The sequence below is a fragment of the Ambystoma mexicanum genome, chromosome 5q, assembly GCF_040938575.1.
Source record: "Ambystoma mexicanum isolate Mex_15411 chromosome 5q, UKY_AmexF1_1, whole genome shotgun sequence".
Taxonomy (NCBI): Eukaryota; Metazoa; Chordata; class Amphibia; order Caudata; family Ambystomatidae; genus Ambystoma; species Ambystoma mexicanum.
The window spans coordinates 702,843,048-702,868,408 of record NC_090933.1 but is presented as its reverse complement, the minus strand read 5'-3'; positions in this window follow the sequence as shown (position 1 = coordinate 702,868,408).

Below are 25,361 nucleotides of genomic sequence, written 5' to 3'. Positions count from 1 at the left end.
TGCCAGCAGGCCCCCACTCATGTCCCCTTGCACCCCCACCACCCAGCAGTGCAGAGAACCTGCCAACAGGCCCCCACTCATGTCCTCTTGCACCCCCACCCCCCAGCAGTGCAGGGCACCTGCCAGCAGGCCCCCACTCATGTCCCCTTGCACCCCCACCCCCCGGCAGTGCAGGACACCTTCCAGCAGGCCCCCACTCATGTCCCACTCATGTCCCCTTGCACCCCCACCCCCAGCAGTGCAGGACACCTGCCAGCAGGCCCCCACTCATGTCCCACACATGTCCCCTTGCACCCCCACCCCCCAGCAGTGCAGGGCACCTGCCAGCAGGCACCCACTCATGTTCCACTCATGTCCCCTTGCACCCCCACCCCCAGCAGTGCAGGGCACCTGCCAGCAGGCCCCCACTCATGTCCCACTCATGTCCCCTTGCACCCCCACCCCCAGCAGTGCAGGGAACCTGCCAGCAGGCCCCCACTCATGTCCCACTCATGTCCCCTTGCACCCCCAACCCCCAGCAGTGCAGGGCACCTGCCAGCAGGCCCCCACTCGTCCCCTTCCACCCCCACCCCCCAGCAGTCCGGGGCACCTGCCAGCAGGCCCCCACTCATGTCCCCTTGCACCCACACCCCCCAGCAGTCAGGGGCACCTGCCAGCAGGCCCCCACTCATGTCCCCTTGCACCCCCACCCCCCAGCAGTGCAGGGCACTTGCCAGCAGGCCCCCACTCATGTCCCACTCATGTCCCCTTGCACCCCCACCCCCCAGCAGTGCAGGGCACCTGCCAGCAGGCCCCCACTCATGTCCCACTCATGTCCCCTTGCACCCCCACCCCCCAGCAGTCAGGGGCACGTGCCAGCAGGCCCCCACTCATGTCCCACTTATGTCCCCTTGCAACCCGACCCGCCATCAGTGCAGGGCACCTGCCAGCAGGCCCCCACTCATGTCCCACTCATGTCCCCTTGCACCCCCACCCCCAGCAGTGCAGGGCACCTGCCAGCAGGCCCCCCACTCATGTCCCACACATGTCCCCTTCCACCCCCACCCCCCAGCAGTGCAGGGCACCTGCCAGCAGGCCCTCACTCATGTCCCCTTGCACCCGCATCCCCCAGCAGCCAGGGGCACCTGCCAGCAGGCCCCCACTCATGTCCCACTCATGTCCCCTTGCACCTTCACCCCCCAGCAGTCAGGGGCACCTCCCAGCAGGCCCCCACTTATGTCCCACTCATGTCCCCTTTCACCCTCACCCCCCAGCAGTCAGGGGCACCTGCCAGCAGGCCCCCACTCATGTCCCACTCATGTCCCCTTGCACCCCCACCCCCTAGCAGTTCAGGGCACCTGCCAGCAGGCCCCCACTCATGTCCCCTTGCACCCCCACCCCCCAGCAGTGCAGGGTACCTGCCAGCAGGCCCCCACTTATGTCCCACTCATGTCCCCTTGCACCCTCACCCCCCAGCAGTCAGGGGCACCTGCCAGCAGGCCCCCACTCATGTCCCACTCATGTCCCCTTGAACCCCCACCCCCTAGCAGTTCAGGGCATCTGCCAGCAGGCCCCCACTCATGTCCCCCAGCACCCCCACCCCCACCCCCAGCAGTCAGGGGCACCTGCCAGCAGGCCCCCACACATGTCCCACTCATGTCCCCTTGCACCCCCACCCCCCAGCAGTGCAGGGCACCTGCCAGCAGGCCCCCACTCATGTCCCACTCATGTCCCCTTGCACACCCACCCCCCAGCAGTTCAGGGCACCTGCCAGCAGGCCCCCACTCATGTCCCCTTGCACCCCCACCCCCCAGCAGTCAGGGGCACCTGCCAGCAGGCCCCCACTCATGTCCCACTCATGTCCCCTTGCACCCCCAACCCCCAGCAGTCACGGGCACCTGCCAGAAGGCCCCCACTCATGTCCCACTCATGTCCCCATGCACCCCCACCCCCCAGCAGTGCAGGGCACCTGCCAGCAGGCACCCACTCATGTCCCACTCATGTCCCCTTGCACCCCCACCCTCCAGCAGTGCAGGGCACCTGCCAGCAGGCCCCCACTCATGTCCCCTTGCACCCGCACCCCCAGCAGTGCAGGGCGCCTGCCAGCAGGCCCCCACTCATGTCCCACTCATGTCCCCTTGCACCCCCACCCCCCAGCAGTGCAGGGCACCTGCCAGCAGGCCCCCACTCATGTCCTACTTATGTCCCCTTGCACCCCTACCCCCCAGCAGTGCAGGGCACCTGCCAGCAGGCCCCCACTCATGTCCCCTTGAACCCCCACCACCCAGCAGTGCAGAGAACCTGCCAACAGGCCCCCACTCATGTCCTCTTGCACCCCCACCCCCCAGCAGTGCAGGGCACCTGCCAGCAGGCCCCCACTCATGTCCCCTTGCACCCCCACCCCCCGGCAGTGCAGGACACCTACCAGCAGGCCCCCACTCATGTCCCACTCATGTCCCCTTGCACCCCCACCCCAGCAGTGCAGGGAACCTGCCAGCAGGCCCCCACTCATATCCCACTCATGTCCCCTTGCACCCCCAACCCCCAGCAGTGCAGGGCACCTGCCAGCAGGCCCCCACTCGTCCCCTTCCACCCCCACCCCCCAGCAGTCAGGGGTACCTGCCAGCAGGCCCCCACTCATGTCCCCTTGCACCCACACCCCCCAGCAGTCAGGGGCACCTGCCAGCAGGCCCCCACTCATGTCCCCTTGCACCCCCACCCCCCAGCAGTGCAGGGCACTTGCCAGCAGGCCCCCACTCATGTCCCACTCATGTCCCCTTGCACCCCCACCCCCCAGCAGTGCAGGGCACCTGCCAGCAGGCCCCCACTCATGTCCCACTCATGTCCCCTTGCACCCCCAACCCCCAGCAGTCAGGGGCACGTGCCAGCAGGCCCCCACTCATGTCCCACTTATGTCCCCTTGCAACCCCACCCGCCATCAGTGCAGGGCACCTGCCAGCAGGCCCCCACTCATGTCCCACTCATGTCCCCTTGCACCCGCATCCCCCAGCAGTCAGGGGCACCTGCCAGCAGGCCCCCACTCATGTCCCACTCATGTCCCCTTGCACCCTCACCCCCCAGCAGTCAGGGGCACCTCCCAGCAGGCCCCCACTTATGTCCCACTCATGTCCCCTTTCACCCTCACCCCCCAGCAATCAGGGGCACCTGCCAGCAGGCCCCCACTCATGTCCCACTCATGTCCCCTTGCACCCCCACCCCCTAGCAGTTCAGGGCACCTGCCAGCAGGCCCCCACTCATGTCCCCTTGCACCCCCACCCCCCAGCAGTGCGGGGCACCTGCCAGCAGGCCCCCACTCATGTCCCCCAGCACCCCCACCCCCCAGCAGTGCAGGGTACCTGCCAGCAGGCCCCCACTTATGTCCCACTCATGTCCCCTTGCACCCTCACCCCCCAGCAGTCAGGGGCACCTGCCAGCAGGCCCCCACTCATGTCCCACTCATGTCCCCTTGAACCCCCACCCCCTAGCAGTTCAGGGCATCTGCCAGCAGGCCCCCACTCATGTCCCCCAGCACCCCCACCCCCACCCCCAGCAGTCAGGGGCACCTGCCAGCAGGCCCCCACACATGTCCCACTCATGTCCCCTTGCACCCCCACCCCCCAGCAGTGCAGGGCACCTGCCAGCAGGCTCCCACTCATGTCCCACTCATGTCCCCTTGCACCCCCACCCCCAGGCAGTGCAGGGCACCTGCCAGCAGGCCCTTACTCATGTCCTACTCATGTCCCCTTGCCCCCCCAGCAGTGCAGGGCACCTGCCAGCAGGCCCCCACTCATGTCCCACTCATGTCCCCTTGCACCCCTACCCCCCAGCAGTGCAGGGCACCTGCCAGCAGGCCCCCACTCATGTCCCCTTGCACCCCCACCCCCCAGCAGTGCAAGGCACCTGCCAGCAGGCCCCCACTCATGTCCCACTCATGTCCCCTTGCACCCCCACCCCCAGCAGTGCAAGGCACCTGCCAGCAGGCCCCCATTCATGTCCCACTCATGTCCCCTTGCACCCCACCCCCCAGCAGTAAAGGGCACTGGCCAGCAGGCCCCCACTCATGTCCCACTCATGTCCCCTTGCACCCCCACCCCCAGTAGTGCAGGGCACCTGCCAGCAGGCCCCCACTCATGTCCCACTCATGTCCCCTTGCACCCCCAGCAGTGCAGGGCACCTGCCAGCAGGCCCCCACTCATGTCCCACTCATGTCCCCTTGCACCCGCACCCCCAGCAGTGCAGGGCACCTGCCAGCAGGCCCCCACTCATGTCCCACTCATGTCCCCTTGCACCCCCACCCCCCAGCAGTGCAGGGCACCTGCCAGCAGGCACCCACTCATGTTCCACTCATGTCCCCTTGCACCCCCACCCCCAGCAGTGCAGGGCACCTGCCAGCAGGCCCCCACTCATGTCCCACTCATGTCCCCTTGCACCCCCACCCCCAGTAGTGCAGGGAACCTGCCAGCAGGCCCCCACTCATGTCCCACTCATGTCCCCTTGCACCCCCAACCCCCAGCAGTGCATGGCACCTGCCAGCAGGCCCCCACTCGTCCCCTTCCACCCCCACCCCCCAGCAGTCAGGGGCACCTGCCAGCAGGCCCCCACTCATGTCCCCTTGCACCCACACCCCCCAGCAGTCAGGGGCACCTGCCAGCAGGCCCCCACTCATGTCCCCTTGCACCCCCACCCCCCAGCAGTGCAGGGCACTTGCCAGCAGGCCCCCACTCATGTCCCACTCATGTCCCCTTGCACCCCCACCCCCCAGCAGTGCAGGGCACCTGCCAGCAGGCCCCCACTCATGTCCCACTCATGTCCCCTTGCACCCCCACCCCCCAGCAGTCAGGGGCACGTGCCAGCAGGCCCCCACTCATGTCCCACTTATGTCCCCTTGCAACCCCACCCGCCATCAGTGCAGGGCACCTGCCAGCAGGCCCCCACTCATGTCCCACTCATGTCCCCTTGCACCCCCACCCCAGCAGTGCAGGGCACCTGCCAGCAGGCCCCCCACTCATGTCCCACACATGTCCCCTTCCACCCCCACCCCCCAGCAGTGCAGGGCACCTGCCAGCAGGCCCTCACTCATGTCCCCTTGTACCCGCATTCCCCAGCAGTCAGGGGCACCTGCCAGCAGGCCCCCACTCATGTCCCACTCATGTCCCCTTGCACCCTCACCCCCCAGCAGTCAGGGGCACCTCCCAGCAGGCCCCCACTTATGTCCCACTCATGTCCCCTTTCACCCTCACCCCCCAGCAGTCAGGGGCACCTGCCAGCAGGCCCCCACTCATGTCCCACTCATGTCCCCTTGCACCCCCACCCCCTAGCAGTTCAGGGCACCTGCCAGCAGGCCCCCACTCATGTCCCCTTGCACCCCCACCCCCCAGCAGTACAGGGCACCTGCCAGCAGGCCCCCACTCATGTACCCCAGCACCCCCACCCCCCAGCAGTGCAGGGTACCTGCCAGCAGGCCCCCACTTATGTCCCACTCATGTCCCCTTGCACCCTCACCCCCCAGCAGTCAGGGGCACCTGCCAGCAGGCCCCCACTCATGTCCCACTCATGTCCCCTTGAACCCCCACCCCCTAGCAGTTCAGGGTACCTGCCAGCAGGCCCCCACTTATGTCCCACTCATGTCCCCTTGCACCCTCACCCCCCAGCAGTCAGGGGCACCTGCCAGCAGGCCCCCACTCATGTCCCACTCATGTCCCCTTGCACCCCCACCCCCAGGCAGTGCAGGGCACCTGCCAGCAGGCCCTTACTCATGTCCCACTCATGTCCCCTTGCCCCCCCAGCAGTCAGGGGCACCTGCCAGCAGGCCCCCACACATGTCCCACTCATGTCCCCTTGCACCCCACCCCCCCAGCAGTGCAGGGCACCTGCCAGCAGGCCCCCACTCATGTCCCACTCATGTCCCCTTGCACCCCCACCCCCAGGCAGTGCAGGGCACCTGCCAGCAGGCCCTTACTCATGTCCCACTCATGTCCCCTTGCCCCCCCAGCAGTGCAGGGCACCTGCCAGCAGGCCCCCACTCATGTCCCACTCATGTCCCCTTGCACCCCTACCCCCCAGCATTGCAGGGCACCTGCCAGCAGGCCCCCACTCATGTCCCCTTGCACCCCCACCCCCCAGCAGTGCAAGGCACCTGCCAGCAGGCCCCCACTCATGTCCCACTCATGTCCCCTTGCACCCCCACCCCCAGCAGTGCAAGGCAACTGCCATCAGGCCCCCATTCATGTCCCACTCATGTCCCCTTGCACCCCACCCCCCAGCAGTAAAGGGCACTGGCCAGCAGGCCCCCACTCATGTCCCACTCATGTCCCCTTGCACCCCCACCCCCAGTAGTGCAGGGCACCTGCCAGCAGGCCCCCACTCATGTCCCACTCATGTCCCCTTGCACCCCCAGCAGTGCAGGGCACCTGCCAGCAGGCCCCCACTCATGTCCCACTCATGTCCCCTTGCACCCGCACCCCCCAGCAGTGCAGGGCATCTGCCAGCAGGGCCCCACTCATGTCCCACTCAGGTCCCCTTGCACCCCCAACCCCCAGCAGTGCAGGGCACCTGCCAGCAGGCCCCCACTCATGTCCCCTTGCACCCCCACCCCCCAGCAGTCCAAGGCACCTGCCAGCAGGCCCCCACTCATGTCCCACTCATGTCCCCTTGCACCCCACCCCCCAGCAGTAAAGGGCACTGGCCAGCAGGCCCCCACTCATGTCCCACTCATGTCCCCTTGCACCCCCACCCCCAGTAGTGCAGGGCACCTGCCAGCAGGCCCCCACTCATGTCCCACTCATGTCCCCTTGCACCCCCAGCAGTGCAGGGCACCTGCCAGCAGGCCCCCACTCATGTCCCACTCATGTCCCCTTGCACCCGCACCCCCCAGCAGTGCAGGGCATCTGCCAGCAGGGCCCCACTCATGTCCCACTCAGGTCCCCTTGCACCCCCAACCCCCAGCAGTGCAGGGCACCTGCCAGCAGGCCCCCACTCATGTCCCCTTGCACCCCCAACCCCAGCAGTCAGGGGCACCTGCCAGCAGGCCCCCACTCATGCCCCACACATGTCCCCTTGCACCCCCACCCCCCAGCAGTCAGGGGCATCTGCCAGCAGGCCCCCACTCATGTCCCACTCATGTCCCCTTGCACCCCCACCCCCCAGCAGTGCAGGGCACTTGCCAGCAGGCCCCCACTCATGTCCCACTCATGTCCCCTTGCACCCCCACCCCCAGCAGTGCAGGGCACCTGGCAGCAGGCCCCCACTCATGTCCCACTCATGTCCCCTTGCACCCCCACCCCCCAGCAGTCAGGGGCACCTGCCAGCAGGCCCCCACTCATGTCCCACTTATGTCCCCTTGCACCCCCACCCCCCAGCAGTGCAGGGCACCTGCCAGCAGGCCCCCACTCATGTCCCACTCATGTCCCCTTGCACCCCTACCCCCCAGCAGTGCAGGGCAGCTGCCAGCAGGCCCCCACTCATGTCCCCCAGCACCCCCACTCCCCAGCACTGAGGGGCACCTGCCAGCAGGCCCCCACTCATATCCCACTCATGTCCCCTTGCACCCCCACCCCCCAGCAGTGCAGGGCACCTGCAAGCAGACCCCTACTCATGTCCCCTTGCACCCCTACCCCCCAGCACTGAGGGACACCTGCCAGCAGGCCCCCACTCATGTCCCTCTACACCCCCACCCCCCAGCAGTCAGGGGCACCTGCCAGCAGGCCCCCACTCATGTCCCATTCATGTCCCCTTGCACCCCCACCCCCCAGCAGTACAGGGCACCTGCCAGCAGGCCCCCACTCATGTCCCATTCATGTCCCCTTGCACCCCCACCCCCCAGCAGTGCAGGGCACCTGCCAGCAGGCACCCACTCATGTCCCCCAGCACCCCCACCCCCCAGCAGTGCAGGGTACCTGCCAGCAGGCCCCCACTCATGTCCCCCAGCACCCCCACCCCCAGCAATCAGGGGCACCTGCCAGCAGGCCCCCACACATGTCCCACTCATGTCCCCTTGCACCCCTACCCCCCAGCAGTGCAGGGCACATGCCAGCAGGCCCCCACTCATGTCCCACTCATGTCCCCTTGCACCCCCACCCCCTAGCAGTGCAGGGCACCTGCCAGCAGGCCCTCACTCATGTCCCACTCATGTCCCCTTGCCCCCCCAGCAGTGCAGGGCACCTGCCAGCAGGCCCCCACTCATGTCCCACTCATGTCCCCTTGCACGCCCACCCCCCAGCAGTGTAGGCCACGTGCCAGCAGGCCCCCACTCATGTCCCCTTGCACCCCCACCCCCCAGCAGTGCAGGGCACCTGCCAGCAGGCCCCCACTCATGTCCCACTCATGTCCCCTTGCACCCCACCCCCCAGCAGTGCAGGGCACCTGCCAGCAGGCCCCCACTCATGTCCCACTCATGTCCCCTTGCACCCCCACCCCCCAGCAGTGCAGGGCACCTGCCAGCAGGCCCCCACTCATGTCCCCTTGCACCCCACTCCCCAGCAGTGCAGGGCACCTGCCAGCAGGCCCCCACTCATGTCTCCTTGCACCCCCATCACCCAGCAGTGCAGGGCACCTGCCAGCAAGCCCCCACTCATGTCCCACTCATGTCCCCTTGCACCCCCACTCCCAGCAGTGCAGGGCACCTGCCAGCTGGCCCCCACTCATGTCCCCTTGCACCCCCAACCCCCAGCAGTGCAGGGCACCTGCAAGCAGACCCCTACTCATGTCCCCTTGCACCCCCACCCCCCAGCACTGAGGGGCACCTGCCAGCAGGCCCCCACTCATGTCCCTCTGCACCCCCACCCCCCAGCAGTCAGGGGCACCTGCCAGCAGGCCCCCACTCATGTCCCATTCATGTCCCCTTGCACCCCCACCCCCCAGCAGTACAGGGCACCTGCCAGCAGGCCCCCACTCATGTCCCATTCATGTCCCCTTGCACCCCCACCCCCCAGCAGTGCAGGGCACCTGCCAGCAGGCACCCACACATGTCCCCCAGCACCCCCACCCCCCAGCAGTGCAGGGTACCTGCCAGCAGGCCCCCACTCATGTCCCCCAGTACCCCCACCCCCAGCAATCAGGGGCACCTGCCAGCAGGCTCCCACGCATGTCCCTCTCATGTCCCCTTGCACCCCCACCCCCCAGCAGTGCAGGGCACATGCCAGCAGGCCCCCACTCATGTCCCACTCATGTCCCCTTGCACCCCCACCCCCTAGCAGTGCAGGGCACCTGCCAGCAGGCCCTCACTCATGTCTCACTCATGTCCCCATGCACCTCCACCCCCCAGCAGTCAGGGGCACCTGCCAGCAGGCCCCCACTTATGTCCCATTCATGTCCCCTTGCACCCCCACCCCCCAGCAGTGCAGGACACCTGCCAGCAGGCACCCACTCATGTCCCCCAGCACCCCCACCCCCCAGCAGTGCAGGGTACCTGCCAGCAGGCCCCCACTCATGTCCCCCAGCACCCCCACTCCCAGCAATCAGGGGCACCTGCCAGCAGGCCCCCACACATGTCCCACTCATGTCCCCTTGCACCCCCACCCCCCAGCAGTGCAGGGCACGTGCCAGCAGGCCCCCACTCATGTCCCACTCATGTCCCCTTGCACCCCCACCCCCTAGCAGTGCAGGGCACCTGCCAGCAGGCCCTCACTCATGTCCCACTCATGTCCCCTTGCCCCCCCAGCAGTGCAGGGCAACTGCCAGCAGGCCCTCACTCATGTCCCACTCATGTCCCCTTGCACGCCCACCCCCCAGCAGTGTAGGGCACCTGCCAGCAGGCCCCCACTTATGTCCCATTCATGTCCCCTTGCACCCCCACCCCCCAGCAGTGCAGGACACCTGCCAGCAGGCCCCCACTCATGTCCCCTTGCACCCCCACCCCCCAGCAGTGCTAGGCACCTGCCAGCAGGCCCCCACTCATGTCCCACTCATGTCCCCTTGAACCCCCACCCCCAGCAGTGCAAGGCAACTGCCAGCAGGCCCCCATTCATGTCCCACTCATGTCCCCTTGCAACCCACCCCCCAGCAGTAAAGGGCACTGGCCAGCAGGCCCCCACTCATGTCCCACTCATGTCCCCTTGCACCCCCACCCCCAGTAGTGCAGGGCACCTGCCAGCAGGCCCCCACTCATGTCCCACTCATGTCCCCTTGCACCCCCAGCAGTGCAGGGCACCTGCCAGCAGGCCCCCACTCAAGTCCCACTCATGTCCCCTTGCACCCGCACCCCCCAGCAGTGCAGGGCATCTGCCAGCAGGGCCCCACTCATGTCCCACTCATGTCCCCTTGCACCCCCAACCCCCAGCAGTGCAGGGCACCTGCCAGCAGGCCCCCACTCATGTCCCCTTGCACCCCCAACCCCAGCAGTCAGGGGCACCTGCCAGCAGGCCCCCACTCATGCCCCACACATGTCCCCTTGCACCCCCACCCCCCAGCAGTCAGGGGCATCTGCCAGCAGGCCCCCACTCATGTCCCACTCATGTCCCCTTGCACCCTCACCCCCAGCAGTGCAGGGCACCTGGCAGCAGGCCCCCACTCATGTCCCACTCATGTCCCCTTGCACCCCCACCCCCCAGCAGTCAGGGGCACCTGCCAGCAGGCCCCCACTCATGTCCCACTTATGTCCCCTTGCACCCCCACCCCCAGCAGTGCAGGGCACCTGCCAGCAGGCCTCCACTCATGTCCCACTCATGTCCCCTTGCACCCCTACCCCCCAGCAGTGCAGGGCACCTGCCAGCAGGCCCCCACTCATGTCCCCCAGCACCCCCACCCCCCAGCACTGAGGGGCACCTGCCAGCAGGCCCCCACCCATATCCCACTCATGTCCCCTTGCACCCCCACCCCCCAGCAGTGCAGGGCACCTGCAAGCAGACCCCTACTCATGTCCCCTTGCACCCCTACCCCCCAGCACTGAGGGGCACCTGCCAGCAGGCCCCCACTCATGTCCCATTCATGTCCCCTTGCACCCCCACCCCCAGCAGTGCAGGGCACCTGCCAGCAGGCCCCCACTCATGTCCCCCAGCACCCCCACCCCCAGCAATCAGGGGCACCTGCCAGCAGGCCCTCACTCATGTCCCACTCATGTCCCCTTGCCCCCCCCCAGCAGTGCAGGGCACCTGCCAGCAGGCCCCCACTCATGTCCCACTCATGTCCCCTTGCACGCCCACCCCCCAGCAGTGTAGGGCACGTGCCAGCAGGCCCCCACTCATGTCCCCTTGCACCCCCACCCCCCAGCAGTGCAGGGCACCTGCCAGCAGGCCCCCACTCATGTCCCACTCATGTCCCCTTGCACCCCCACCCCCCAGCAGTGCAGGGCACCTGCCAGCAGGCCCCCACTCATGTCCCACTCATGTCCCCTTGCACCCCACCCCCCAGCAGTGCAGGGCACCTGCCAGCAGGCCCCCACTCATGTCCCACTCATGTCCCCTTGCACCCCCACCCCCCAGCAGTGCAGGGCACCTGCCAGCAGGCCCCCACTCATGTCCCCTTGCACCCCACTCCCCAGCAGTGCAGGGCACCTGCCAGCAGGCCCCCACTCATGTCTCCTTGCACCCCCATCACCCAGCAGTGCAGGGCACCTGCCAGCAAGCCCCCACTCATGTCCCACTCATGTCCCCTTGCACCCCCACTCCCAGCAGTGCAGGGCACCTGCCAGCTAGCCCCCACTCATGTCCCCTTGCACCCCCAACCCCAGCAGTGCAGGGCACCTGAAAGCAGACCCCTACTCATGTCCCCTTGCACCCCCACCCCCCAGCACTGAGGGGCACCTGCCAGCAGGCCCCCACTCATGTCCCTCTGCACCCCCACCCCCCAGCAGTCAGGGGCACCTGCCAGCAGGCCCCCACTCATGTCCCATTCATGTCCCCTTGCACCCCCACCCCCCAGCAGTACAGGGCACCTGCCAGCAGGCCCCCACTCATGTCCCACTCATGTCCCCTTGCACCCCCAACCCCAGCAGTGCAGGGCACCTGAAAGCAGACCCCTACTCATGTCCCCTTGCACCCCCACCCCCCAGCACTGAGGGGCACCTGCCAGCAGGCCCCCACTCATGTCCCTCTGCACCCCCACCCCCCAGCAGTCAGGGGCACCTGCCAGCAGGCCCCCACTCATGTCCCATTCATGTCCCCTTGCACCCCCACCCCCCAGCAGTACAGGGCACCTGCCAGCAGGCCCCCACTCATGTCCCATTCATGTCCCCCAGCACCCCCACCCCCCAGCAGTGCAGGGTATCTGCCAGCAGGCCCCCACTCATGTCCCCCAGTACCCCCACCCCCAGCAATCAGGGGCACCTGCCAGCAGGCTCCCACACATGTCCCTCTCATGTCCCCTTGCACCCCCACCCACCAGCAGTGCAGGGCACGTGCCAGCAGGCCCCCACTCATGTCCCACTCATGTCCCCTTGCACCCCCACCCCCTAGCAGTGCAGGGCACCTGCCAGCAGGCCCTCACTCATGTCTCACTCATGTCCCCATGCACCTCCACCCCCCAGCAGTCAGGGGCACCTGCCAGCAGGCCCCCACTTATGTCCCATTCATGTCCCCTTGCACCCCCACCCCCCAGCAGTGCAGGGTACCTGCCAGCAGGCACCCACTCATGTCCCCCAGCACCCCCACCCCCAGCAATCAGGGGTACCTGCCAGCAGGCCCCCACACATGTCCCACTCATGTCCCCTTGCACCCCCACCCCCCAGCAGTGCAGGGCACGTGCCAGCAGGCCCCCACTCATGTCCCACTCATGTCCCCTTGCACCCCCACCCCCTAGCACTGCAGGGCACCTGCCAGCAGGCCCTCACTCATGTCCCACTCATGTCCCCTTGCCCCCCCAGCAGTGCAGGGCACCTGCCAGCAGGCCCTCACTCATGTCCCACTCATGTCCCCTTGCACGCCCACCCCCCAGCAGTGTAGGGCACCTGCCAGCAGGCCCCCACTCATGTCCCCTTGCACCCCCACCCCCCAGCAGTGCAGGGCACCTGCCAGCAGGCCCCCACTCATGTCCCACTCATGTCCCCTTGCACCCCACCCCCCAGCAGTGCAGGGCACTTGCCAGCAGGCCCCCACTCATGTCCCACTCATGTCCCCTTGCCCCCCCACCCCCCAGCAGTGCAGGGCACCTGCCAGCAGGCCCCCACTCATGTCCCCTTGCACCCCTCTCCCCAGCAGTGCAGGGCACCTGCCAGCAGGCCCCACTCATGTCTCCTTGCACCCCCATCACCCAGCAGTGCAGGGCACCTGCCAGCAGGCCCCCACTCATGTCCCACTCATGTCCCCTTGCACCCCCACTCCCAGCAGTGCAGGGCACCTGCCAGCTGGCCCCCACTCATGTCCCACTCATGTCTCCTTGCACCCCCAACCCCCAGCAGTGCAGTGCACCTGCCAGCAGGCCCCCACTCATGTCCCACTCATGTCCCCTTGCACCCCCACCCCCCAGCAGTCATGGGCACCTGCCAGCAGGCCCCCACTCATGTCCCACTCATGTCCCCTTGCACCCCCACCGCCCAGCAGTCAGGGGCACCTGCCAGCAGGCCCCCACTCATGTCCCACTCCTGTCCCCTTGCACCCCCACCCCCCGGCAGTGCAGGGCACCTGCCAGCAGGTCCCCACTCATGTCCCCTTGCACCCCCACCCCCAGCAGTCAGGGGCACCTGCCAGCAGGCCCCCACTCATGTCCCACTTATGTCCCCTTGCACCCCCACCCCCCAGCAGTGCAGGGCACCTGCCAGCAGGCCCCCACTCATGTCCCACTCATGTCCCCTTGCACCACCACCCCCAGCAGTGCAGGGCACCTGCCAGCAGGCCCCCACTCATGTCCCACTCATGTCCCCTTGCACCCCCACCCCCAGCAGTTCAGGGCACCTGCCAGCAGGCCCCCACTCATGTCCCCTTGCACCCCCACCCCCCAGCAGTCAGGGGCACCTGCCAGCAGGCCCCCACTCATGTCCCACTCATGTCCCCTTGCACCCCCTCCCCCAGCAGTGCAGGGCACCTGCCAGCAGGCCCCCACTCATGTCCCCTTGCACCCCCACTCCCCAGCAGGGCAGGGCACCTGCCAACAGGCCCCCGCTCATGTCTCCTTGCACCCCCACCCCCCAGCAGTGCACTGCACCTGCCAGCAGGCCCCCACTCAAGTCCCACTCATGTCCACTTGCACCCCCGCCCCCAGCAGTGCAGGGCACCTGCCAGCAGGCCCCCACTCATGTCCCACTCATGTCCCCTTGCACCCCCAACCCCCAGCAGTGCAGTGCACCTGCCAGCAGGCCCCCACTCATGTCCCACTCATGTCCCCTTGCACCCCCAGCCCCCAGCAGTGCAGGGCACTTGCCAGCAGGCCCCCACTCATGTCCCACTCATGTCCCCTTGCACCCCCAACCCCCAGCAGTGCAGGGCACCTGCCAGCAGGCCCCCATTCATGTCCCCTTGCACCCCCACCCCCCAGCAGTCAGGGGCACCTGCCAGCAGGCCCCCACTTATGTCCCACTCATGTCCCCTTGCACCCCCACCGCCCAGCAGTCAGGGGCACCTGCCAGCAGGCCCCCACTCATGTCCCACTCATGTCCCCTTGTACCCCCATGCCCCAGCAGTGCAGGGCACTTGCCAGCAGGCCCCCACTCATGTCCCCTTGCACCCCCACCCCCCAGCAGTGCAGGGCACCTGCCATCAGGCCCCCACTCATGTCCCACTCATGTCCCCTTGCACCCCCACCCCCAGCAGTCAGGGGCACCTGCCAGCAAGCCCCACTCATGTCTCACTTATGTCCCCTTGCACCCCCAGCCCCCAGCAGTGCAGGGCACCTGCCAGCAGGCCCCCACTCATGTCCCATTCATGTCCCCTTGCACCCCCACCCCCAGCAGTGCAGGGCACCTGCCAGCAGGCACCCACTCATGTCCCCCAGCACCCCCACCCCCCAGCAGTGCAGGGTACCTGCCAGCAGGCACCCACTCATGTCCCCCAGCACCCCCACCCCCAGCAATCAGGGGTACCTGCCAGCAGGCCCCCACACATGTCCCACTCATGTCCCCTTGCACCCCCACCCCCCAGCAGTCATGGGCACCTGCCAGCAGGCCCCCACTCATGTCCCACTCATGTCCCCTTGCACCCCCACCGCCCAGCAGTCAGGGGCACCTGCCAGCAGGCCCCCACTCATGTCCCACTCCTGTCCCCTTGCACCCCCACCCCCCGGCAGTGCAGGGCACCTGCCAGCAGGTCCCCACTCATGTCCCCTTGCACCCCCACCCCCAGCAGTCAGGGGCACCTGCCAGCAGGCCCCCACTCATGTCCCACTTATGTCCCCTTGCACCCCCACCCCCCAGCAGTGCAGGGCACCTGCCAGCAGGCCCCCACTCATGTCCCACTCATGTCCCCTTGCACCACCACCCCCAGCAGTGCAGGGCACCTGCCAGCAGGCCCCCACTCATGTCCCACTCATGTCCCCTTGCACCCCCACCCCCAGCAGTTCAGGGCACCTGCCAGCAGGCCCCCACTCATGTCCCCTTGCACCCCCACCCCCCAGCAGTCAGGGGCACCTGCCAGCAGGCCCCCACTCATGTCCCACTCATGTCCCCTTGCACCCCCTCCCCCAGCAGTGCAGGGCACCTGCCAGCAGGCCCCCACTCATGTCCCCTTGCACCCCCACTTCCCAGCAGGGCAGGGCACCTGCCAACAGGCCCCCGCTCATGTCTCCTTGCACCCCCACCCCCCAGCAGTGCACTGCACCTGCCAGCAGGCCCCCACTCAAGTCCCACTCATGTCCACTTGCACCCCCGCCCCCAGCAGTGCAGGGCACCTGCCAGCAGGCCCCCACTCATGTCCCACTCATGTCCCCTTGCACCCCCAACCCCCAGCAGTGCAGTGCACCTGCCAGCAGGCCCCCACTCATGTCCCACTCATGTCCCCTTGCACCCCCAGCCCCCAGCAGTGCAGGGCACTTGCCAGCAGGCCCCCACTCATGTCCCACTCATGTCCCCTTGCACCCCCAACCCCCAGCAGTGCAGGGCACCTGCCAGCAGGCCCCCATTCATGTCCCCTTGCACCCCCACCCCCCAGCAGTCAGGGGCACCTGCCAGCAGGCCCCCACTTATGTCCCACTCATGTCCCCTTGCACCCCCACCGCCCAGCAGTCAGGGGCACCTGCCAGCAGGCCCCCACTCATGTCCCACTCATGTCCCCTTGTACCCCCATGCCCCAGCAGTGCAGGGCACTTGCCAGCAGGCCCCCACTCATGTCCCCTTGCACCCCCACCCCCCAGCAGTGCAGGGCACCTGCCATCAGGCCCCCACTCATGTCCCACTCATGTCCCCTTGCACCCCCACCCCCAGCAGTCAGGGGCACCTGCCAGCAAGCCCCACTCATGTCTCACTTATGTCCCCTTGCACCCCCAGCCCCCAGCAGTGCAGGGCACCTGCCAGAAGGCCCCCACTCATGTCCCACTCATGTCCCCTTGCACCCCCACCGCCCAGCAGTCAGGGGCACCTGCCAGCAGGCCCCCACTCATGTCCCACTCCTGTCCCCTTGCACCCCCACCCCCCAGCAGTGCAGGGCACCTGCCAGCAGGTCCCCACTCATGTCCCCTTGCACCCCCACCCCCAGCAGTCAGGGGCACCTGCCAGCAGGCCCCCACTCATGTCCCACTTATGTCCCCTTGCACCCCCACCCCCCAGCAGTGCAGGGCACCTGCCAGCAGGCCCCCACTCATGTCCCACTCATGTCCCCTTGCACCACCACCCCCAGCAGTGCAGGGCACCTGCCAGCAGGCCCCCACTCATGTCCCCTTGCACCCCCACCCCCAGCAGTTCAGGGCACCTGCCAGCAGGCCCCCACTCATGTCCCCTTGCACCCCCACTCCCCAGCAGGGCAGGGCACCTGCCAACAGGCCCCCACTCATGTCTCCTTGCACCCCCACCCCCCAGCAGTGCACTGCACCTGCCAGCAGGCCCCCACTCAAGTCCCACTCATGTCCACTTGCACCCCCGCCCCCAGCAGTGCAGGGCACCTGCCAGCAGGCCCCCACTCATGTCCCACTCATGTCCCCTTGCACCCCCAACACCCAGCAGTGCAGTGCACCTGCCAGCAGGCCCCCATTCATGTCCCACTCATGTCCCCTTGCACCCCCAGCCCCCAGCAGTGCAGGGCACTTGCCAGCAGGCCCCCACTCATGTCCCACTCATGTCCCCTTGCACCCCCACCCCCAGCAGTGCAGGGCACCTGCCAGCAGGCCCCCACTCATGTCCCCTTGCACCCCCACCCCCCAGCAGTCAGGGGCACCTGCCAGCAGGCCCCCACTTATGCCCCACTCATGTCCCCTTGCACCCCCAACCCCCAGCAGTGCAGGGCACCTGCCAGCAGGCCCCCACTCATGTCCCCTTGCACCCCCACCCCCAGCAGTCAGGGGCACCTGCCAGCAAGCCCCACTCATGTCTCACTTATGTCCCCTTGCACCCCCAGCCCCCAGCAGTGCAGGACACCTGCCAGCAGGCCCCCACTCATGTCCCACTCATGTCCCCTTGCACCACCACCCCCCAGCAGTGCAGGGCACCTGCCAGCAGGTCCCCACTCATGTCCCACTCATGTCCCCTTGCACCCCCACCCCCAGCTGTTCAGGGCACCTGCCAGCAGGCCCCCACTCATGTCCCCTTGCACCCCCAACCCCCAGCAGTCAGGGGCACCTGCCAGCAGGCCCCCACTCATGTCCCACTCATGTCCCCTTGCACCCCCACCCCCCAGCAGTGCAGGGCACCTGCCAGCAGGCACCCACTCATGTTCCACTCATGTCCCCTTGCACCCCCACCCCCAGCAGTGCAGGGCACCTGCCAGCAGGCCCCCACTCATGTCCCACTCATGTCCCCTTGCACCCCCACCCCCAGTAGTGCAGGGAACCTGCCAGCAGGCCCCCACTCATGTCCCACTCATGTCCCCTTGCACCCCCAACCCCCAGCAGTGCATGGCACCTGCCAGCAGGCCCCCACTCGTCCCCTTCCACCCCCACCCCCCAGCAGTCAGGGGCACCTGCCAGCAGGCCCCCACTCATGTCCCCTTGCACCCACACCCCCCAGCAGTCAGGGGCACCTGCCAGCAGGCCCCCACTCATGTCCCCTTGCACCCCCACCCCCCAGCAGTGCAGGGCACTTGCCAGCAGGCCCCCACTCATGTCCCACTCATGTCCCCTTGCACCCCCACCCCCCAGCAGTGCAGGGCACCTGCCAGCAGGCCCCCACTCATGTCCCACTCATGTCCCCTTGCACCCCCACCCCCCAGCAGTCAGGGGCACGTGCCAGCAGGCCCCCACTCATGTCCCACTTATGTCCCCTTGCAACCCCACCCGCCATCAGTGCAGGGCACCTGCCAGCAGGCCCCCACTCATGTCCCACTCATGTCCCCTTGCACCCCCACCCCAGCAGTGCAGGGCACCTGCCAGCAGGCCCCCCACTCATGTCCCACACATGTCCCCTTCCACCCCCACCCCCCAGCAGTGCAGGGCACCTGCCAGCAGGCCCTCACTCATGTCCCCTTGTACCCGCATTCCCCAGCAGTCAGGGGCACCTGCCAGCAGGCCCCCACTCATGTCCCACTCATGTCCCCTTGCACCCTCACCCCCCAGCAGTCAGGGGCACCTCCCAGCAGGCCCCCACTTATGTCGCACTCATGTCCCCTTTCACCCTCACCCCCCAGCAGTCAGGGGCACCTGCCAGCAGGCCCCCACTCATGTCCCACTCATGTCCCCTTGCACCCCCACCCCCTAGCAGTTCAGGGCACCTGCCAGCAGGCCCCCACTCATGTCCCCTTGCACCCCCACCCCCCAGCAGTGCAGGGCACCTGCCAGCAGGCCCCCACTCATGTCCCCCAGCACCCCCACCCCCCAGCAGTGCAGGGTACCTGCCAGCAGGCCCCCACTTATGTCCCACTCATGTCCCCTTGCACCCTCACCCCCCAGCAGTCAGGGGCACCTGCCAGCAGGCCCCCACTCATGTCCCACTCATGTCCCCTTGAACCCCCACCCCCTAGCAGTTCAGGGTACCTGCCAGCAGGCCCCCACTTATGTCCCACTCATGTCCCCTTGCACCCTCACCCCCCAGCAGTCAGGGGCACCTGCCAGCAGGCCCCCACTCATGTCCCACTCATGTCCCCTTGCACCCCCACCCCCAGGCAGTGCAGGGCACCTGCCAGCAGGCCCTTACTCATGTCCCACTCATGTCCCCTTGCCCCCCCAGCAGTCAGGGGCACCTGCCAGCAGGCCCCCACACATGTCCCACTCATGTCCCCTTGCACCCCACCCCCCCAGCAGTGCAGGGCACCTGCCAGCAGGCCCCCACTCATGTCCCACTCATGTCCCCTTGCACCCCCACCCCCAGGCAGTGCAGGGCACCTGCCAGCAGGCCCTTACTCATGTCCCACTCATGTCCCCTTGCCCCCCCAGCAGTGCAGGGCACCTGCCAGCAGGCCCCCACTCATGTCCCACTCATGTCCCCTTGCACCCCTACCCCCCAGCATTGCAGGGCACCTGCCAGCAGGCCCCCACTCATGTCCCCTTGCACCCCCACCCCCCAGCAGTGCAAGGCACCTGCCAGCAGGCCCCCACTCATGTCCCACTCATGTCCCCTTGCACCCCCACCCCCAGCAGTGCAAGGCAACTGCCATCAGGCCCCCATTCATGTCCCACTCATGTCCCCTTGCACCCCACCCCCCAGCAGTAAAGGGCACTGGCCAGCAGGCCCCCACTCATGTCCCACTCATGTCCCCTTGCACCCCCACCCCCAGTAGTGCAGGGCACCTGCCAGCAGGCCCCCACTCATGTCCCACTCATGTCCCCTTGCACCCCCAGCAGTGCAGGGCACCTGCCAGCAGGCCCCCACTCATGTCCCACTCATGTCCCCTTGCACCCGCACCCCCCAGCAGTGCAGGGCATCTGCCAGCAGGGCCCCACTCATGTCCCACTCAGGTCCCCTTGCACCCCCAACCCCCAGCAGTGCAGGGCACCTGCCAGCAGGCCCCCACTCATGTCCCCTTGCACCCCCACCCCCCAGCAGTGCAAGGCACCTGCCAGCAGGCCCCCACTCATGTCCCACTCATGTCCCCTTGCACCCCACCCCCCAGCAGTAAAGGGCACTGGCCAGCAGGCCCCCACTCATGTCCCACTCATGTCCCCTTGCACCCCCACCCCCAGTAGTGCAGGGCACCTGCCAGCAGGCCCCCACTCATGTCCCACTCATGTCCCCTTGCACCCCCAGCAGTGCAGGGCACCTGCCAGCAGGCCCCCACTCATGTCCCACTCATGTCCCCTTGCACCCGCACCCCCCAGCAGTGCAGGGCATCTGCCAGCAGGGCCCCACTCATGTCCCACTCAGGTCCCCTTGCACCCCCAACCCCCAGCAGTGCAGGGCACCTGCCAGCAGGCCCCCACTCATGTCCCCTTGCACCCCCAACCCCAGCAGTCAGGGGCACCTGCCAGCAGGCCCCCACTCATGCCCCACACATGTCCCCTTGCACCCCCACCCCCCAGCAGTCAGGGGCATCTGCCAGCAGGCCCCCACTCATGTCCCACTCATGTCCCCTTGCACCCCCACCCCCCAGCAGTGCAGGGCACTTGCCAGCAGGCCCCCACTCATGTCCCACTCATGTCCCCTTGCACCCCCACCCCCAGCAGTGCAGGGCACCTGGCAGCAGGCCCCCACTCATGTCCCACTCATGTCCCCTTGCACCCCCACCCCCCAGCAGTCAGGGGCACCTGCCAGCAGGCCCCCACTCATGTCCCACTTATGTCCCCTTGCACCCCCACCCCCCAGCAGTGCAGGGCACCTGCCAGCAGGCCCCCACTCATGTCCCACTCATGTCCCCTTGCACCCCTACCCCCCAGCAGTGCAGGGCAGCTGCCAGCAGGCCCCCACTCATGTCCCCCAGCACCCCCACTCCCCAGCACTGAGGGGCACCTGCCAGCAGGCCCCCACTCATATCCCACTCATGTCCCCTTGCACCCCCACCCCCCAGCAGTGCAGGGCACCTGCAAGCAGACCCCTACTCATGTCCCCTTGCACCCCTACCCCCCAGCACTGATGGACACCTGCCAGCAGGCCCCCACTCATGTCCCTCTACACCCCCACCCCCCAGCAGTCAGGGGCACCTGCCAGCAGGCCCCCACTCATGTCCCATTCATGTCCCCTTGCACCCCCACCCCCCAGCAGTACAGGGCACCTGCCAGCAGGCCCCCACTCATGTCCCATTGATGTCCCCTTGCACCCCCACCCCCCAGCAGTGCAGGGCACCTGCCAGCAGGCACCCACTCATGTCCCCCAGCACCCCCACCCCCCAGCAGTGCAGGGTACCTGCCAGCAGGCCCCCACTCATGTCCCCCAGCACCCCCACCCCCAGCAATCAGGGGCACCTGCCAGCAGGCCCCCACACATGTCCCACTCATGTCCCCTTGCACCCCCACCCCCCAGCAGTGCAGGGCACATGCCAGCAGGCCCCCACTCATGTCCCACTCATGTCCCCTTGCACCCCCACCCCCTAGCAGTGCAGGGCACCTGCCAGCAGGCCCTCACTCATGTCCCACTCATGTCCCCTTGCCCCCCCCAGCAGTGCAGGGCACCTGCCAGCAGGCCCCCACTCATGTCCCACTCATGTCCCCTTGCACGCCCACCCCCCAGCAGTGTAGGCCACGTGCCAGCAGGCCCCCACTCATGTCCCCTTGCACCCCCACCCCCCAGCAGTGCAGGGCACCTGCCAGCAGGCCCCCACTCATGTCCCACTCATGTCCCCTTGCACCCCACCCCCCAGCAGTGCAGGGCACCTGCCAGCAGGCCCCCACTCATGTCCCACTCATGTCCCCTTGCACCCCCACCCCCCAGCAGTGCAGGGCACCTGCCAGCAGGCCCCCACTCATGTCCCCTTGCACCCCACTCCCCAGCAGTGCAGGGCACCTGCCAGCAGGCCCCCACTCATGTCTCCTTGCACCCCCATCACCCAGCAGTGCAGGGCACCTGCCAGCAAGCCCCCACTCATGTCCCACTCATGTCCCCTTGCACCCCCACTCCCAGCAGTGCAGGGCACCTGCCAGCTGGCCCCCACTCATGTCCCCTTGCACCCCCAACCCCCAGCAGTGCAGGGCACCTGCAAGCAGACCCCTACTCATGTCCCCTTGCACCCCCACCCCCCAGCACTGAGGGGCACCTGCCAGCAGGCCCCCACTCATGTCCCTCTGCACCCCCACCCCCCAGCAGTCAGGGGCACCTGCCAGCAGGCCCCCACTCATGTCCCATTCATGTCCCCTTGCACCCCCACCCCCCAGCAGTACAGGGCACCTGCCAGCAGGCCCCCACTCATGTCCCATTCATGTCCCCTTGCACCCCCACCCCCCAGCAGTGCAGGGCACCTGCCAGCAGGCACCCACACATGTCCCCCAGCACCCCCACCCCCCAGCAGTGCAGGGTACCTGCCAGCAGGCCCCCACTCATGTCCCCCAGTACCCCCACCCCCAGCAATCAGGGGCACCTGCCAGCAGGCTCCCACGCATGTCCCTCTCATGTCCCCTTGCACCCCCACCCCCCAGCAGTGCAGGGCACGTGCCAGCAGGCCCCCACTCATGTCCCACTCATGTCCCCTTGCACCCCCACCCCCTAGCAGTGCAGGGCACCTGCCAGCAGGCCCTCACTCATGTCTCACTCATGTCCCCATGCACCTCCACCCCCCAGCAATCAGGGGCACCTGCCAGCAGGCCCCCACACATGTCCCACTCATGTCCCCTTGCACCCCCACCCCCCAGCAGTGCAGGGCACGTGCCAGCAGGCCCCCACTCATGTCCCACTCATGTCCCCTTGCACCCCCACCCCCTAGCAGTGCAGGGCACCTGCCAGCAGGCCCTCACTCATGTCCCACTCATGTCCCCTTGCCCCCCCAGCAGTGCAGGGCAACTGCCAGCAGGCCCTCACTCATGTCCCACTCATGTCCCCTTGCACGCCCACCCCCCAGCAGTGTAGGGCACCTGCCAGCAGGCCCCCACTTATGTCCCATTCATGTCCCCTTGCACCCCCACCCCCCAGCAGTGCAGGACACCTGCCAGCAGGCCCCCACTCATGTCCCCTTGCACCCCCACCCCCCAGCAGTAAAGGGCACTGGCCAGCAGGCCCCCACTCATGTCCCACTCATGTCCCCTTGCACCCCCACCCCCAGTAGTGCAGGGCACCTGCCAGCAGGCCCCCACTCATGTCCCACTCATGTCCCCTTGCACCCCCAGCAGTGCAGGGCACCTGCCAGCAGGCCCCCACTCAAGTCCCACTCATGTCCCCTTGCACCCGCACCCCCCAGCAGTGCAGGGCATCTGCCAGCAGGGCCCCACTCATGTCCCACTCATGTCCCCTTGCACCCCCAGCAGTGCAGGGCACCTGCCAGCAGGCCCCCACTCATGTCCCCTTGCACCCCCAACCCCAGCAGTCAGGGGCACCTGCCAGCAGGCCCCCACTCATGCCCCACACATGTCCCCTTGCACCCCCACCCCCCAGCAGTCAGGGGCATCTGCCAGCAGGCCCCCACTCATGTCCCACTCATGTCCCCTTGCACCCTCACCCCCAGCAGTGCAGGGCACCTGGCAGCAGGCCCCCACTCATGTCCCACTCATGTCCCCTTGCACCCCCACCCCCCAGCAGTCAGGGGCACCTGCCAGCAGGCCCCCACTCATGTCCCACTTATGTCCCCTTGCACCCCCACCCCCAGCAGTGCAGGGCACCTGCCAGCAGGCCTCCACTCATGTCCCACTCATGTCCCCTTGCACCCCTACCCCCCAGCAGTGCAGGGCACCTGCCAGCAGGCCCCCACTCATGTCTCCCAGCACCCCCACCCCCCAGCACTGAGGGGCACCTGCCAGCAGGCCCCCACTCATATCCCACTCATGTCCCCTTGCACCCCCACCCCCCAGCAGTGCAGGGCACCTGCAAGCAGACCCCTACTCATGTCCCCTTGCACCCCTACCCCCCAGCACTGAGGGGCACCTGCCAGCAGGCCCCCACTCATGTCCCATTCATGTCCCCTTGCACCCCCACCCCCCAGCAGTGCAGGGCACCTGCCAGCAGGCCCCCACTCATGTCCCCCAGCACCCCCACCCCCAGCAATCAGGGGCACCTGCCAGCAGGCCCTCACTCATGTCCCACTCATGTCCCCTTGCCCCCCCCCCCAGCAGTGCAGGGCACCTGCCAGCAGGCACCCACTCATGTCCCACTCATGTCCCCTTGCACGCCCACCCCCAGCAGTGTAGGGCACGTGCCAGCAGGCCCCCACTCATGTCCCCTTGCACCCCCACCCCCCAGCAGTGCAGGGCACCTGCCAGCAGGCCCCCACTCATGTCCCACTCATGTCCCCTTGCACCCCCTCCCCCCAGCAGTGCAGGGCACCTGCCAGCAGGCCCCCACTCATGTCCCACTCATGTCCCCTTGCACCCCACCCCCCAGCAGTGCAGGGCACCTGCCAGCAGGCCCCCACTCATGTCCCACTCATGTCCCCTTGCACCCCCACCCCCCAGCAGTGCAGGGCACCTGCCAGCAGGCCCCCACTCATGTCCCCTTGCACCCCACTCCCCAGCAGTGCAGGGCACCTGCCAGCAGGCCCCCACTCATGTCTCCTTGCACCCCCATCACCCAGCAGTGCAGGGCACCTGCCAGCAAGCCCCCACTAATGTCCCACTCATGTCCCCTTGCACCCCCACTCCCAGCAGTGCAGGGCACCTGCCAGCTAGCCCCCACTCATGTCCCACTCATGTCCCCTTGCACCCCCAACCCCAGCAGTGCAGGGCACCTGAAAGCAGACCCCTACTCATGTCCCCTTGCACCCCCACCCCCCAGCACTGAGGGGCACCTGCCAGCAGGCCCCCACTCATGTCCCTCTGCACCCCCACCCCCAGCAGTCAGGGGCACCTGCCAGCAGGCCCCCACTCATGTCCCATTCATGTCCCCTTGCACCCCCACCCCCCAGCAGTACAGGGCACCTGCCAGCAGGCCCCCACTCATGTCCCACTCATGTCCCCTTGCACCCCCAACCCCAGCAGTGCAGGGCACCTGAAAGCAGACCCCTACTCATGTCCCCTTGCACCCCCACCCCCCAGCACTGAGGGGCACCTGCCAGCAGGCCCCCACTCATGTCCCTCTGCACCCCCACCCCCCAGCAGTCAGGGGCACCTGCCAGCAGGCCCCCACTCATGTCCCATTCATGTCCCCTTGCACCCCCACCCCCCAGCAGTACAGGGCACCTGCCAGCAGGCCCCCACTCATGTCCCATTCATGTCCCCCAGCACCCCCACCCCCCAGCAGTGCAGGGTACCTGCCAGCAGGCCCCCACTCATGTCCCCCAGTACCCCCACCCCCAGCAATCAGGGGCACCTGCCAGCAGGCTCCCACACATGTCCCTCTCATGTCCCCTTGCACCCCCACCCACCAGCAG